Source organism: Rousettus aegyptiacus, unplaced genomic scaffold, assembly GCF_014176215.1.
Source record: "Rousettus aegyptiacus isolate mRouAeg1 unplaced genomic scaffold, mRouAeg1.p scaffold_m13_p_12, whole genome shotgun sequence".
Classification (NCBI taxonomy): Eukaryota; Metazoa; Chordata; class Mammalia; order Chiroptera; family Pteropodidae; genus Rousettus; species Rousettus aegyptiacus.
The window spans coordinates 53,139,441-53,152,692 of NW_023416287.1; the positions used below are offsets into that span (position 1 = coordinate 53,139,441).

The following is a 13,252-nucleotide window of genomic DNA, read 5'->3' on the forward strand; positions in this document are numbered from 1 at the left end:
TGCATTGCATTTAGCAACACATAAGATTATCATTAAAAAGACCACTTTATAAGAAAGGATACAAAAACAAACAAACAAACAAAAATAGAAAGCAGTCTCCTGACCTAATACAAGCATGGCCCTCTATATGTGGTATATTATTTGTAGTTTTGGTTGCTGATAGTAAATGAAGAAATAATTAAGCTCAATAAGGTCGAGAGAACAGTGGAATGGGAAACTAACTATAGCAGAAGATATAGCTTGGTCACCATTTTCATTGATATTTCCCTGTAACACTTTAAGTATTTAAGACTTCTGGAATGAATTTCATTATTTAATCTAACTTTGTTTTTTTTTCCTAAATGATAATCCATTCTCAACATCATTGATTGAGTAATTAATTCTTCACCCTAAATTTTAGCTGAACATGTATATATGGTTGATTGCTGGGAACTACAGATCATAGCTTGCCGTGAAGAATGATGTGATTATGGGACTAGAATGAAGCCCATGGAGTGAAAATGAAATATGCCACTTCCAGGTCATCCCCTTAAAGACAGATCTAGCTGGCCTGGACTCTCCTGTGGATTAAATGTGGATATGGAGCTTAGCCAGTGTCTACCATGTGGAAAGGATATCAACCTAGAAAACAGCAGCACAAGAGAAAAGAAATCTGGATTCCTCAATAAATTTGTGAAATACAGCTTCATTATAACCCTGGACCATTCACTGCTAGAAAGTTTGGGGAGTTTTCTTTTTTTATGATAACTAGTCTTTACTTTTAAATTATTATCAGTACACCAAGTAATAACCTTTCTTGAATCTATTATCTAGTAATTTTTATTAAGAGATATTAAAAGCAACCCAGACAATTATACTAGTATTCATTGTTGTAAACCTCAGCCTTAAAGGACTATTTTAAGGCTGGGTGTTACTTTACACAGGTTACAAATAACTATTTACTACTTTTACATAGATAAAGCCTCTGACCTTCAAGAAAGCTTTAAGGGGGGAAAAAACTCTAAAACATTAAAACTCTTTCTTTCTTAAAAAATTTTTTTTTACTATATCTAAGAAAGAAAAAGTCCGTATTGATGTGTGTGTGTATATATATGTATATGTATGTGTGCGGGTGTTGCTTGAGCTAAAAGACAAGAAAACAGACAACATATACCCTTAAATTTCTAAGAAATATGAGGTAAAAAATAAAAATTTTAGATAAGCTCTAAGTTTGTATCAACAAGTTAGATTTACTATTCTCCAAAAAGTAAAAGGGTCCGCTATATAATATACAGAAATAATTTAATGCCCTTCACAAAAATATAACTTTGCAAAAGCTTTACATTCCATGGAAGTATCTAAAATGCCAATCGAAGGAACAGGCTCTTCTTTTTCCCCTATCCATTGATGTGTCAGTTTTCATGGATTTCTGGCCAGGTGCCACCGACAAAGGCCTTTGTCTAGGAGTTCATCTTTGTTCTGCTGGAAGTAGGTCTAGAGGATGGTCATCTTCTCTTGGGTATCCTTTTCTACTTCAGTCCTGCAGGTGCCATGGCATCCTAGATCGTTTAAGGGCCTTGGATACCTTCTCCACAGCCCACTTCACAGCCTGCAGCAGCTGCTGGATATTCTGTGTCTGACTGGCCCTGGCGGTGATCACGGTTTGGGGAGATTTAATCTTCTCTCTAATTTGAACTCTATATTTTGTGTCTCTCTGCCTATAACCTAATTAACAAAGCCATTAAGAATAACTTTTTTCCTATTCAAAATGTAATATATGTCATTTGTAGAAAATTCAGAAAACTGAGTAAAAAGAAGAAATACACATTTTTTCATAATTACACCATCAAGAGATAAATAATTGGGAGTATATATTTCTGTTTTCTGTCTTGATTTCTATAGTGATTAGATAGATAGATAGATAGATAGATAGATAGATAGAAGATAGAATTATAGTCACATAATTATATAGAAATGGATATAGCTATATGTAACAAAAATTGGATTATACTCTACATGTTGAGTTTGTGATATACTTTTTTTTACCTAGCTGTATATCATGAACTTTTCCATGTTATAGAATATTCTTCTGGATATAGTAAAATTTATTTAACGAATCACCCATTATTGGACATCTAGATTGCTACAAATGTTTAACCATCATAAATAATGTTGAAATAATATCTGTGTGGAAATATGATTGTGTTTATCCATGATGACTTAGAATAACTCCAAGAAGCGAGATTTCTTGGTAAAGGAATAGCAAAATTCTATGGGTTTTTTCATGCATTGTCAAATTGCCGTTTAGAGAGCATATAGAAGTGTAGTGTAGCAGAATATCACTTTCTCCTTAGCCTTTATGATGTTTGGTATTGTGGGTTTTTATTTAACAAAAACTCTTGTCAATTCCTCATTTTCTTTGTTTTCAAAGATGTTTTAAGGGGAAGTTGAGAGATATTTCAGTGGGGTATGTTGATAAAAGAAATTGTGGGCTTAAGTAGGATGGAGTTCTGAGGCTTAAAGAAGACAGAGATGGGCCACATCTATTCAATTTCATTAGTAGATCCAAAAAGCCATCATTGGAAGCAGGATCCTAAGGAAATACCAGATAAGATCCAAAGTAAACAGGATCACCAATCCAATTAGGATTAGATTTAGAATTGAATCCTAGCTACAAAGCTAGGAAACTAAGGGGAGGTGGTGGAGGAGAAAGTTTGAAGCATGTGGGTCATGGTAGAGTGTCATGAAACATGCTAAAATAAGTTAATTAGTAATGTGGTTGAGAGCTTTGATTCTAGACTCAGATCTTTAGATGCTCAATAAGTGTTAGGGATAATTGTTATCATCACTGCAGCTGACTATGGCAGTATATATTCATGTCCACTGAGGATTCAAGAGTACAGGAATATTTAGGAGATAATAATTGTTATTTAACATTTTACTATGTTTATGACCAGTTCAAAGCAGCATGAAACAAAATAGGAAGCATAATCCTTGGAAAGGAGAAGGCAAAATTATCACTTCATATGAATGATATACATGATTGTGTATCTAGAAAACCCAAGAGAATTAATAAGGGCTCAGTAATGAACCGTGTGATCTTGGGCAAATTAATCTCACTGAACTTCAGTTTTTTCATCTATAAATTAGGCTAATAATAATAATTAACTTATAGAGTTACTGTGAAGATTCAATGAGAAAATACATGTAAATACACAGCATAGTATCTGTCATTTGACAACTACCAATACTACCATAATTTTATTACTTATTATTGTTATTTTTATTATGGCAGCTTTTGGACAAATTTTTTTAACTTGATAAGTTTCCTGTATATCATCTATAAACAGCTAAAATTTGATGGACAAAAAGTCTCATTTATAGTAGAAAAAAGTCATAAAATTATTAAAAATAATCTTGCTTTAAAAATATGCTAGACTCTATAAAAATAAACTCCAAAAAGAACTTAAATAAGTAAATGAAACTACCATTTTCCTAAAAGGAAAGGCTCAGTATTATAAAGATATTGAGTTTAATAAAATTCCAATAAAATCTCAATTTAGTTTGTGGAGAAGAAGTTTACCTAGTTCTAAACTAATCTCTTTGTAAGAATCAGTGGCAAATAAGATAACCTTTGGGCAGTAATTAACAAACTTTATTGCATAAGAGCCAGGTCAAGAAGAATAACAGTGTTCACTCCCCACATTTTCCTCTTTCAGCATGAAAATGGTTTTATTGTTTCCATGAAAAATAAAAAAGTGTTGTTTTTCCTGCTCTTTTAAAGAATGCCAATGAGAAATTAACATTCCTTTTTAGTCACTATGCTATTAATATCTGGGTGTATTGAAGAATAAGGAATCTTTTATCCTCTACTTTCTGAGTTTACCAAGGATTATACAATACATTATCTTTTTCATACCTGAAAAAAACCTTGTGAGGTAGGTTTTACTTATTATCAGCTCTACTTTGTAGAGGGGGAAAAACTGAGACTTACGCAAAGAAAGTTGACAAGGTCAAAGAGTGAGTCAGTGGCAAAGGCCAGAAGAAGCGGACTCCACTTAAGAGAACATTTCCTGAGAAACTGGCGAGCCAGATACTGTGTCAATGCAGAGACAGTAGGATGAACCCACACCTCTCTCCTGCCTGGGTCTTTCCTGACTTGACTCCCTCTCTGCATCTGTGGACAAGGGCAGGGTAAGCCCTGCGCAGCAATCTGAGCACCTAGCTCCCTTTGTGAAGGTTGGTCTCTGCCACCGGGCTCTGGCCTTTCCCAATTGAGACTAACTATTGTCCCAGAGACTTCTTTCCCTCTTGTAATAGATAAAATGAACAATTCCTGGCTATGTTTCCTTATGATAAGCTGGTTTCTGTTTCCTGAGCCCTTTCCACCCTGAGACTAGGGCAGACGTCACCTCTGGAAGAAGGACATGACGCAGGGGAATGTTCTTTTGAACCGGAAGAGGAGGGGCGAAGCCTGCGCTTTTTCCTAGAATCATTGTGTTGAGAAGAGATGAGCCAGGGGGTGAGGGTGTGGATGGTTAAACATAGAGGTTTGGGGCCGGAAGTGGGGGGCGATGAGGGGTGGTGGGGGCGGTGGGGGGTGGTGGGGGTGGTGGGGGCGGTGGGGGGTGGTGGGGGCGGTGGGGGGTGGTGGGGGCGGTGAGGGGTCGGTTGGGGTGGGGAGGGGAAGGGACGGGCTGAGGCAAGCTCACACACTGTGGTTGGGGCAGAGGAGAACGGAGTATAATTTCCCAAGCTGCTCTTGGTTCCCAGAAGCTCCTGAAGGCAAGGTATCATGATTGGGGAAGACACGGAAGTGGTTGACTTGATTATCAGTGGTGTGTGATGTTCCAAGGAGACAAGGGTGCGAGGAGTTGACAGCAGATGCTTGGGTGGACCCACTGGGCGAGGGTCTAGGTGACACAAGGTCAGAGAGGGTGTTTATAGAAGAGCCCACGAGGCACTGACCAAGCCATAAGTTACTCCAGCAGCAAACTTCACCAAGCAGACATGGGACATTGCCTCTCAGGCCAGAGGAGACCGGGACACTGCACCATCCAAGCACCTTTTACCTCACAGGCGTCAAGAGGATATAGAAGTCCTGCCTATTTTTTCAGATCAAGGAAGAGAAGGACAGCTAGTTGAAATTTAAGAGAGAAAGTATTTTATCTAGACATCTACTCAACTCGATAAAGATTTTAATCATCTCTAATGGAAAGTTGAACTTTGAATAGACCAAATGTTTACACTGAAACAAACTTGTGTAAATGGGAAGAAATAGAAATACTGTAAAGAGACTAACTGAAACATTCTCTCTGACAACCTGAGAAGAAGGGTATGTGCGACAGAGGGAGGTATGCTTGTATATGAGCAACCATAGGGAAAACAAACTCCAAAATCTTTTGCACATCAGAGTTGTATAATTTTACAACCTTGCTGCATCCTGTTTCCTCTGTGATGTAGAAACTGAAAGGCTGCAATTGAAATCCAGTAGGCCTTCGGGAGCTTGGGGCACACGGAGCTTTTAGATTTCAGGTTCCTTGTCACTGTCTTTAGAGAAATTAACTGTAGAAAAAAAATAACGCTTACTACAAGTTTCTTTTATATGTGTAATTCAATATGAATGGGGGGGGGAAGAGTGTTTAGAAGGGAGAAAAAAGCTACTCCTACATAATAATCGTTCATAGTTTTTCTAACCAATCTATAAAAATATGTGTTGTCTTCCATCCATATTTAACCAAATTAAGTGAACTCTTCTGAGATGCAGAAAATTAAGATACCATTATCTCCATTTTACAAGTGAAGAAATGAAATCAGAAAGATAATGTGATTATTCATGATTGTAGAGCTATCTGGTAGATGAGAAAGATAATGAGCAAACCCAAACCTTCTGAGCGCTAGTCTAGTGTTCATTTCACTGCACTGGTGGTTTTCAGGGAGTTATTTCTAAAACCTTCTCCCCACTCTCCGAAATATAAGGAAGGCTCACGACTGATTCAAGAGAGAGTGAGGTGGGATCCAGAGTGCTGGCCATTCCCTCCCACTCCCAGAGTGCCTCCATAAAGGTATCTCTGCAGCCCTCAAGGGCTCCACTGAAAACAATCTGAAAACCTCTGCCCTATGCACGCTATTCCCAAACCACTTCAATCTCCCCCATTTCTAGCCATAATTACTTGGTGCTGAAAACAGAGAGCCTGACATCAATTTGTAGGACAAGTAATTTGGGGTACAGAGTAAATCACAAAAATGACAACATGGTGGGAGGAAATATGCTAGCTAAATTTAAAAACATATACAGGGTTTAATTTATCCCCTTAATATATACTACCATTACTGCCTGGATAAGTGCTCTAGGGCCGATCAATTATTGACATATTATGACTTGCTGCAAAACAAACATTCAGCTGTCCATCAGAACTGAGAGGCTAATGAGGATGATTCTCCTGGTGAAAACATCCCTTACCCGTTAAAGCTGTGTGCATCATGTCTGAATGAGAATGCAGGAGCGGTCAAGAGAGGGAATTCTACAAATGTGACAACAGCAATACTGTCAACAGACCACTCTGCGCTGGTTCCCATTCCCTGCAGCCCCAAGTGCCTCCTTACAACTGCCCAAAAGATGATGCCAGTAAGGAAAGGCGCTTTTGTCAGAAACCCTGCCCTAATCCAACCATTTTTAAAGCTGCCTCACAAGACAGGTTTATTTGGGGCTCTGTACACATTCTGGTCCAAGCAGTTTTACAAAGAAACTCTTTGATGAAGGATTCTATCCTGCTTTGTATATACCCTCTCTAAAAACATAATTTTAAAATGTTTTGTCATAGAAATTCATTCTCTAAGTTAAAAATAATAATAAAATTATAGAGAAGGGCTGATAATGAAAAGCAGTCTCTACTGAAAAGGGAAAATTCTTTTTAACTGTTTTAGTTATATCTGGTTATAGTGATTCCCTCATGTCTTTAAATAATACCCTAACATTGCTATTTCTTGATGTAGGATTTTCTGAAATTATCTATGGACTTTCTACTAGGAAAGATGTAGATTTAGCTCATCTCTATCTCCCCTAGCTCTTTTCCAAAAAGAATTATGTTTTCATTTTGAGTTCCTCTTTTGGTTATTTTTATAATTTTAAATTAGCACCTACATTTTTTATCATGTCAGTTATTGACATTATCTCTTTTCCCTCCATTTTCCTTCACCTCTCCTCTTGGTTTCCACTACAGGCGTACTGTATTTTAGTGTGCTTTACAGCTATGTTAATTTTTACAGGGCTTTCCACCGCAAAAAGATTATGATTCAGTGAAGGCTCAGATAGCTGATGGTTAGCATTTTTTAGCAATAAAGTTTTATTTATTTAGACATAATGCTATTATTGCACACTTAATAGACTACAGTATAGTGTAAACATAATTTTTATACTCATTGGAAAACCAAAAAATTTGTGTGACTCACTTTATTTTGGTATTTGCTTTATCGCTGTGGTCTAGAACTGACCCCACTATATCTCCAAGGTATGCTTGCACTTAGTCTGTCATCTGTACTTTCATATTGTCAATGGCCATGACCTTTACATTCTGCTCAGAAACTATAAGTAAAGCTTTCAGTTAATTCTGAAGTCGAAAATCAGTTAACTATGTTTATCATATTATAATAATGGCAGATGTTTTTGGTTGCCTCCCTAGCACACCTGATAAAATCTAACTAAATTGGACCCTGATTTTTTCAGGTGTCTGCCCTCTTCCATACAGCCATAAATTTCCAGGGTAGGTTAGCTCATCTTTAGCCATAGAGAGTGGATCCAGCATGGGTTAATCGGTGTCTCTCAAACCTGCATATGCATCAGAATGACTTGGAAGGTTTGTTAAAGCATAGATTGCTGGGCAACATTCACAAATTTCTGACTCAGTAGGTTTGGATGAGGCCCAAGAATTTGTATTTCCAACATGCTTCTAGGTGATGCTGATTCTACCAGCTTGGGGACTACACTTTGGGAACCACTGGTGTAAGTGAAGCATGGCCATTGCAGTAATTAGGATAATGCTCTAGCTGCTTTAACAGTGATCAAAATAAATGGGCAGAAGTTTACTTCTCTGTTGCATAAAATTAAAAACTAGTAAGAGTGTAAAAGATTAGGGTGGTTCTGCTTCATGAGAATGTCTTGTGGCCCAGGTTCCTTCTACCTGTTGCTCTGACGACGCCTTAAGAATTACCCACATCTTCATGTTTGAAGCTGGCTCACTACCACCAAACCTTCATTCTAGCAGAACTGAGGACATGAGACAGTAAAGAACGCACAACTTCTTTTAAAGAAATAATCCAGATATTTCCCACATCATTTCTAGTCACATCCTATTGGCCAGAATTTAGTCATATGGTTACACCTAGGTGCAAGGGAGGCTGGGAAAGGTGGCTTCTAGCTTAGTGATTGTGTATCCAGATAAAATTCAGGGGAGTTCTGTTGCAGAAAGGAAGGAAGAAGAGAATGAATACTGAGGGGCAATTAACAATCTCTGCTACATGGATTCCATTTCCCTTTCCAGCAACTGTTTAAAGGTGCACATGACACAATTTTAGCCAATGAGACAGGAGAAGATGTCTGCTGAGAACTTCTGAGAAGGTTTTCATCTATCTAAGCGAGACATAGTATCTTCTTTAGAGTTGGGTCATGAAAGAGCAGTGAGCATCTTGCTACAATGAAGGAAGCCAGCCTTTGGACAAAGCTTACAAAGCAAAGATGACAGAAAGATGGAAAGAACCTATATGCTTGATGAAGATCCAGAACCACTGCATGAACCAGTCAATCCAAAAGCTTCTCTGATTATAGAGGGTCCTTGTTATGTCAGATAATAAATTTCTTATTATTTATGCCACATTGAATTGATTATCCTGTTTTTTGCAGGAAGCTTACCTCATTTAAAACCACTGTTTCCTGGATGCCAGTGTCTTTTCCTTGGTTTATTTCTTTGTATTGCCGAGTAACTTTCTAAGAAAAGATGTATGGGAAGTGAGCTTTCTGAGTTCTTACATGTCGAGATCTGCAGACAGATTGGTGTCCTTATCGGGTATGGCTTCTCCATGATTCCTTCTGGCTGGAATTGCCAGCACTGTTTCTCTAGTTACCACTTTCTTCTCTGTCTTCCAGAAATTTATTGAAAGATTTAGATCACAGATGGCCCCTTCCTTGTCTCTTGATTGCTCCTTGAGTATGCCTTTTTATCTTTTTACTATCATTTTAATGACGCCTCAGGAAGAAGATCACAAAAATATCTCATTCCTCCATCTTGAATCTGAAATTTTATCACCTTTCAATAAAACTGATAAATAATTCAGACTCTGAAACTGCGTTATTAGGTTGGAAAATTCACATTTTGGTAATCTCTGAAATAACACCATTTTACTATTTCTCGAAAAAAAATTTTTTTTAGCACATTTAAGATACAATTAGAGATGTATAAATTTTTTATTTGCCTCAGTAATTTCACCCTCCACATTCAACTGGGGTACTTCCTTTCCTGAGTGTTCTTCAAACTACAATTAGGGAGCTAGAGTTTTTATGACTGAACAAAACTGTAGAGTGTATGAAGTTATCTGTTTCCCATTAATTATGAAAAACTTTTTTTTATCATTACTACCAAAAATGTGACTGAATGTCCACGTCACTAGAAGTCTACAATTCTAAAATTTGTTTTTTAATTATTGAAAAGAAAGAAAAGAGCTCTTAATTTCCATAAACACATGAAATAAATACAAGAAAAAGCCCACGTCTACAAGTACAATGGAAAGAGCATGTAAACAATAACATCAACATGACTGAACACTAATGGGACCACTTAACTGTGCTCATATGTAGCAGATGCAGATTAGCCTTTTGTGAAAGTCTACTATGTGTCCCACAACTTTCAGGCATTTAATAATTAATGCTCTCTACAATCTTGTGAAGATCTCTATTAGATTGTTGAAGATCTCTATTATATTCTTGCTTAAAGACACAAGAAGGAATTGGCTGGATCGGGATTAATTTCCAATTCTGCCGAACCCTAAGTCTGTGCCCTTTAGATTTCATCATCCCACAGGATAGGTGAGAGCATCTATTCCCATCTGTATTCATTTCCTAAGGCTATTGTAACAAAGTACCACATCTGGATGGCTTAAAACAACAGAAATTTATTTTCTCATAGTTCTAGAGACAAGAAGCTGAAGTACAAGATATTAGCAGGGCCGTGCTCTCTCAAAGTCTCTAAGAGAAAATTTGTTCTATGCCTTTCACTTAGCTTCCAGTGTCACAGGGAATCCTTGGGGTTCCTTGGCTTGCAACTGTATCACTCTAATCTGTGTTTCTGTGGTCGCATGGCATTCACCCTGTGTGTATTTGTATTCACATGGCCATCTTCTTATAAGGATATCAGTTTTAATGGGTTAGGGGCCTCCCTGCTCCAGTATGACCTCATCTTAACTAGTTGTATTTTCAATGACTTGATTTCCCAATAAGGTCATATTCTGAGGTCCTGAGAGTTAAGACTTCAACATATCTTTTTGGGGTGACACAATTCAACCTATAACACCATCTTAATTGGCCTTCTTGCCCTTCAAGGGCTATTTTTCGACCACATCCTGATGAATAATGGTATTGTTAGCTAAATATTCTCAATATTAGCTTACACAAATGCCTATACAATATCCAGAAAAGATGATTAAATTCTTCTTGAAGGAAATCTGATTTTTAAATCTCGAATCTGTATTAGAATCATGTTATTAAAATATTTCACTTCAATGAATGATTTTTATTTCAGTTAATTTTTTTCACACATCAAAATATACCTAAGAGTTCTCATATCCGGAAGTAATAGAACTACATTCATTTCACACACACACACACACATGCACATGCACACACACGCACACGCACACACACACGCACAGGCACACACAAGGTTTCACTGAAGGTGACTTCAGGATATTAATTAATGCATTGTGATAAAAAACTAGGTCTTTTAGAATGCAAAGATTACCTTCAGGGTACTGCCCTTTTTGTAAACTTTGAAGCATAACAATGACTAAAAGAAATGTGAAGCCCATCTCAATGTCAAATCTAATAATTGTTATTTAAATATCTACAGTATTGTTGGCATTATTATTACATTGCTGATGGTTATTCCAGAAACATCTAGCTGCCCATTAAGACTAGTTTACCTAATGTGTACTAGTGTTTTATTTCTTTTTAATAAACAGTAGATTATATTAAAGATATAAACAGGACTATTTCACAAGTGCAAATAATTAAAGGTTTTGTTCAGTTATTAAGATACTAATACTGCATTTTTTATAAAAATACATGTCTACTGAATTCTCCTGGCTGCAACAATGGTCTATTTAGGCTATAGCACAGGGACCCTTCAGGTATATAAAGAGGGACAAAGTTGTATTTGCAGAAAGGCACACATTTACATGTGGCTTACAGAAATCATTTTTCTCATAGATGCAGTTCTATTGCTTCTGTGGTTTCATTTCCCTTAACTTACTATTGATCACCGACCTTCATCTTTCACAGAGACAATTTTAATGTGAGGCAATACCATTTTCTGGTTATACACATTTAGACTTCTAAGATTCAGAACACACAGAAATTTATTCATTTTACATAAGTAACGCAACTCCTCCCAGGTCCTCCAGCTTTTCAATGTGCTTATGTGCCGGCTTAGGAGTGCTTGTGACTACAAGGGGATACTTCTATTGAAAACTTACACATAACCTAAAGCTCCTGCCCTGTTTGACTTTAAGTCCCATTTCTTCCCCAACTATTTCTGAGTATCTTTGGTGGGGCAAGGATTATTTATGTTTGCTACACTTCCATCCTGGTTGTCACATCTCACTTCTCTCCCATAATGCCTCTAGGCTTCTTTGTCATTTGCCTTTTGCTGTTTCCTAACCATTTTTCCATATCACTGTCCCTCTCCCTAATCTCATCTCCTTGTACACCATGTGCAGAGCTCTTCCTCATATTTCCCAAAAGATGTAAGGCAAGGTTGGCATGTTTAACAGACTTTACCAAGGTTTAAATCTAACACAAGGGAACTGTTTTGCAGAAAAGAGAAACGTAAGACTGGATCACCTATTATCACTGTTACTGCATCCCTTGGCCACACACCTTCAGTTGGGGTCCCCTTGAACCATCTGTTCTCTACCCCCAGCCTACCACCATGTTGTTGGGACTCACTTCCTCACTTCTACCACCTTCAGGTAAAGGAAGCAGAAATCCCCTAACAAAAAACAAATGAATGAACAAACAAACAAAAACTCTGCTTCAGACAAAGACCCTTCCCTCTTATATTATTGAAAGGCACATTAAGAACAGCATTACATTATTAAACCACCTACCATCCCATTCTAATCTGAAACATGTGTATTCAGATTACTCATCTGCTAGCCTTCCCTGAGAACAATGGATAGAAAGGATTCAGGAAAGGTCCCTCCTAGAACAAGGTCAAGGTTTCTATGAAGTTTGCAGAATGCAGTTACTGTTTCGGTTATATACCAGCCCTTTAAAATTCTTCCTGCTACCAAAATCCTTCCTCACTATCTAATGCAGATCTATTACAGCTTATATATTACCATATTAGTGACATGAGAGATCTCAAAAAACTTCCCCAAAATTGCAAAGACTTTCCCTGGCCTCCAGAGTTTCCATTACTGAATATGATTCTAGTTCTGGTTCTGACATATATTAGCTATGTGTCCTTGAACAAGTCACTGAACTCTCAGGACTTTAGTTATCTCGCCTTTAGAATGGGGAGAATAATATTAGCCTTTATATGCTTTTAAGATTCCACAAGAAGTGAGGACATTTGTAAGAAACTGAGTATTGTCTAAGGCCATGCCACCCTGAACGTGCCTGATCTCATCTGATCTTGGAAGCTAACAGAGTTGGGCCTGGTTAGTACTTGGATGGGAGACCACCTAAGAATATCGAGTACTGTAGGCATTAAAAAAAAAAATTTTTTTTAAAGGGAGTACTTATAAAATTATATGCAAATGCACATTATTGTAATGACCAAATCTTAGTCCATTCTGATTCTTGCGAAGAGCAGATGTATTGTGGAAAGTACTTTTTTATGGATTCCAGGATCTTTCTAGAATCTAGTTGGAAGCTGGAAGGAAGAAACGGACACTTTTGAATGCAGAGTCATTTTTAATATTCAAAACTATTATGCCAGGTTCCTGGGCAGGTCAAGGTATTTTAATGAACTCAAAGGAGTGAGCTCTACAGGTGAATACA

The 13,252-nt window shown here is 37.3% G+C and overlaps 2 pseudogenes; one reads left to right on the forward strand and one right to left on the reverse strand.

The window, feature by feature from the left end:
• Positions 1–1,376: 1,376 nt before the first annotated feature.
• LOC118609925 lies at positions 1,377–6,461 on the reverse strand (annotated as a pseudogene).
• Positions 6,462–12,840: 6,379 nt separating this feature from the next.
• Positions 12,841–12,958, forward strand: LOC118610608 (annotated as a pseudogene).
• Positions 12,959–13,252: the final 294 nt, after the last annotated feature.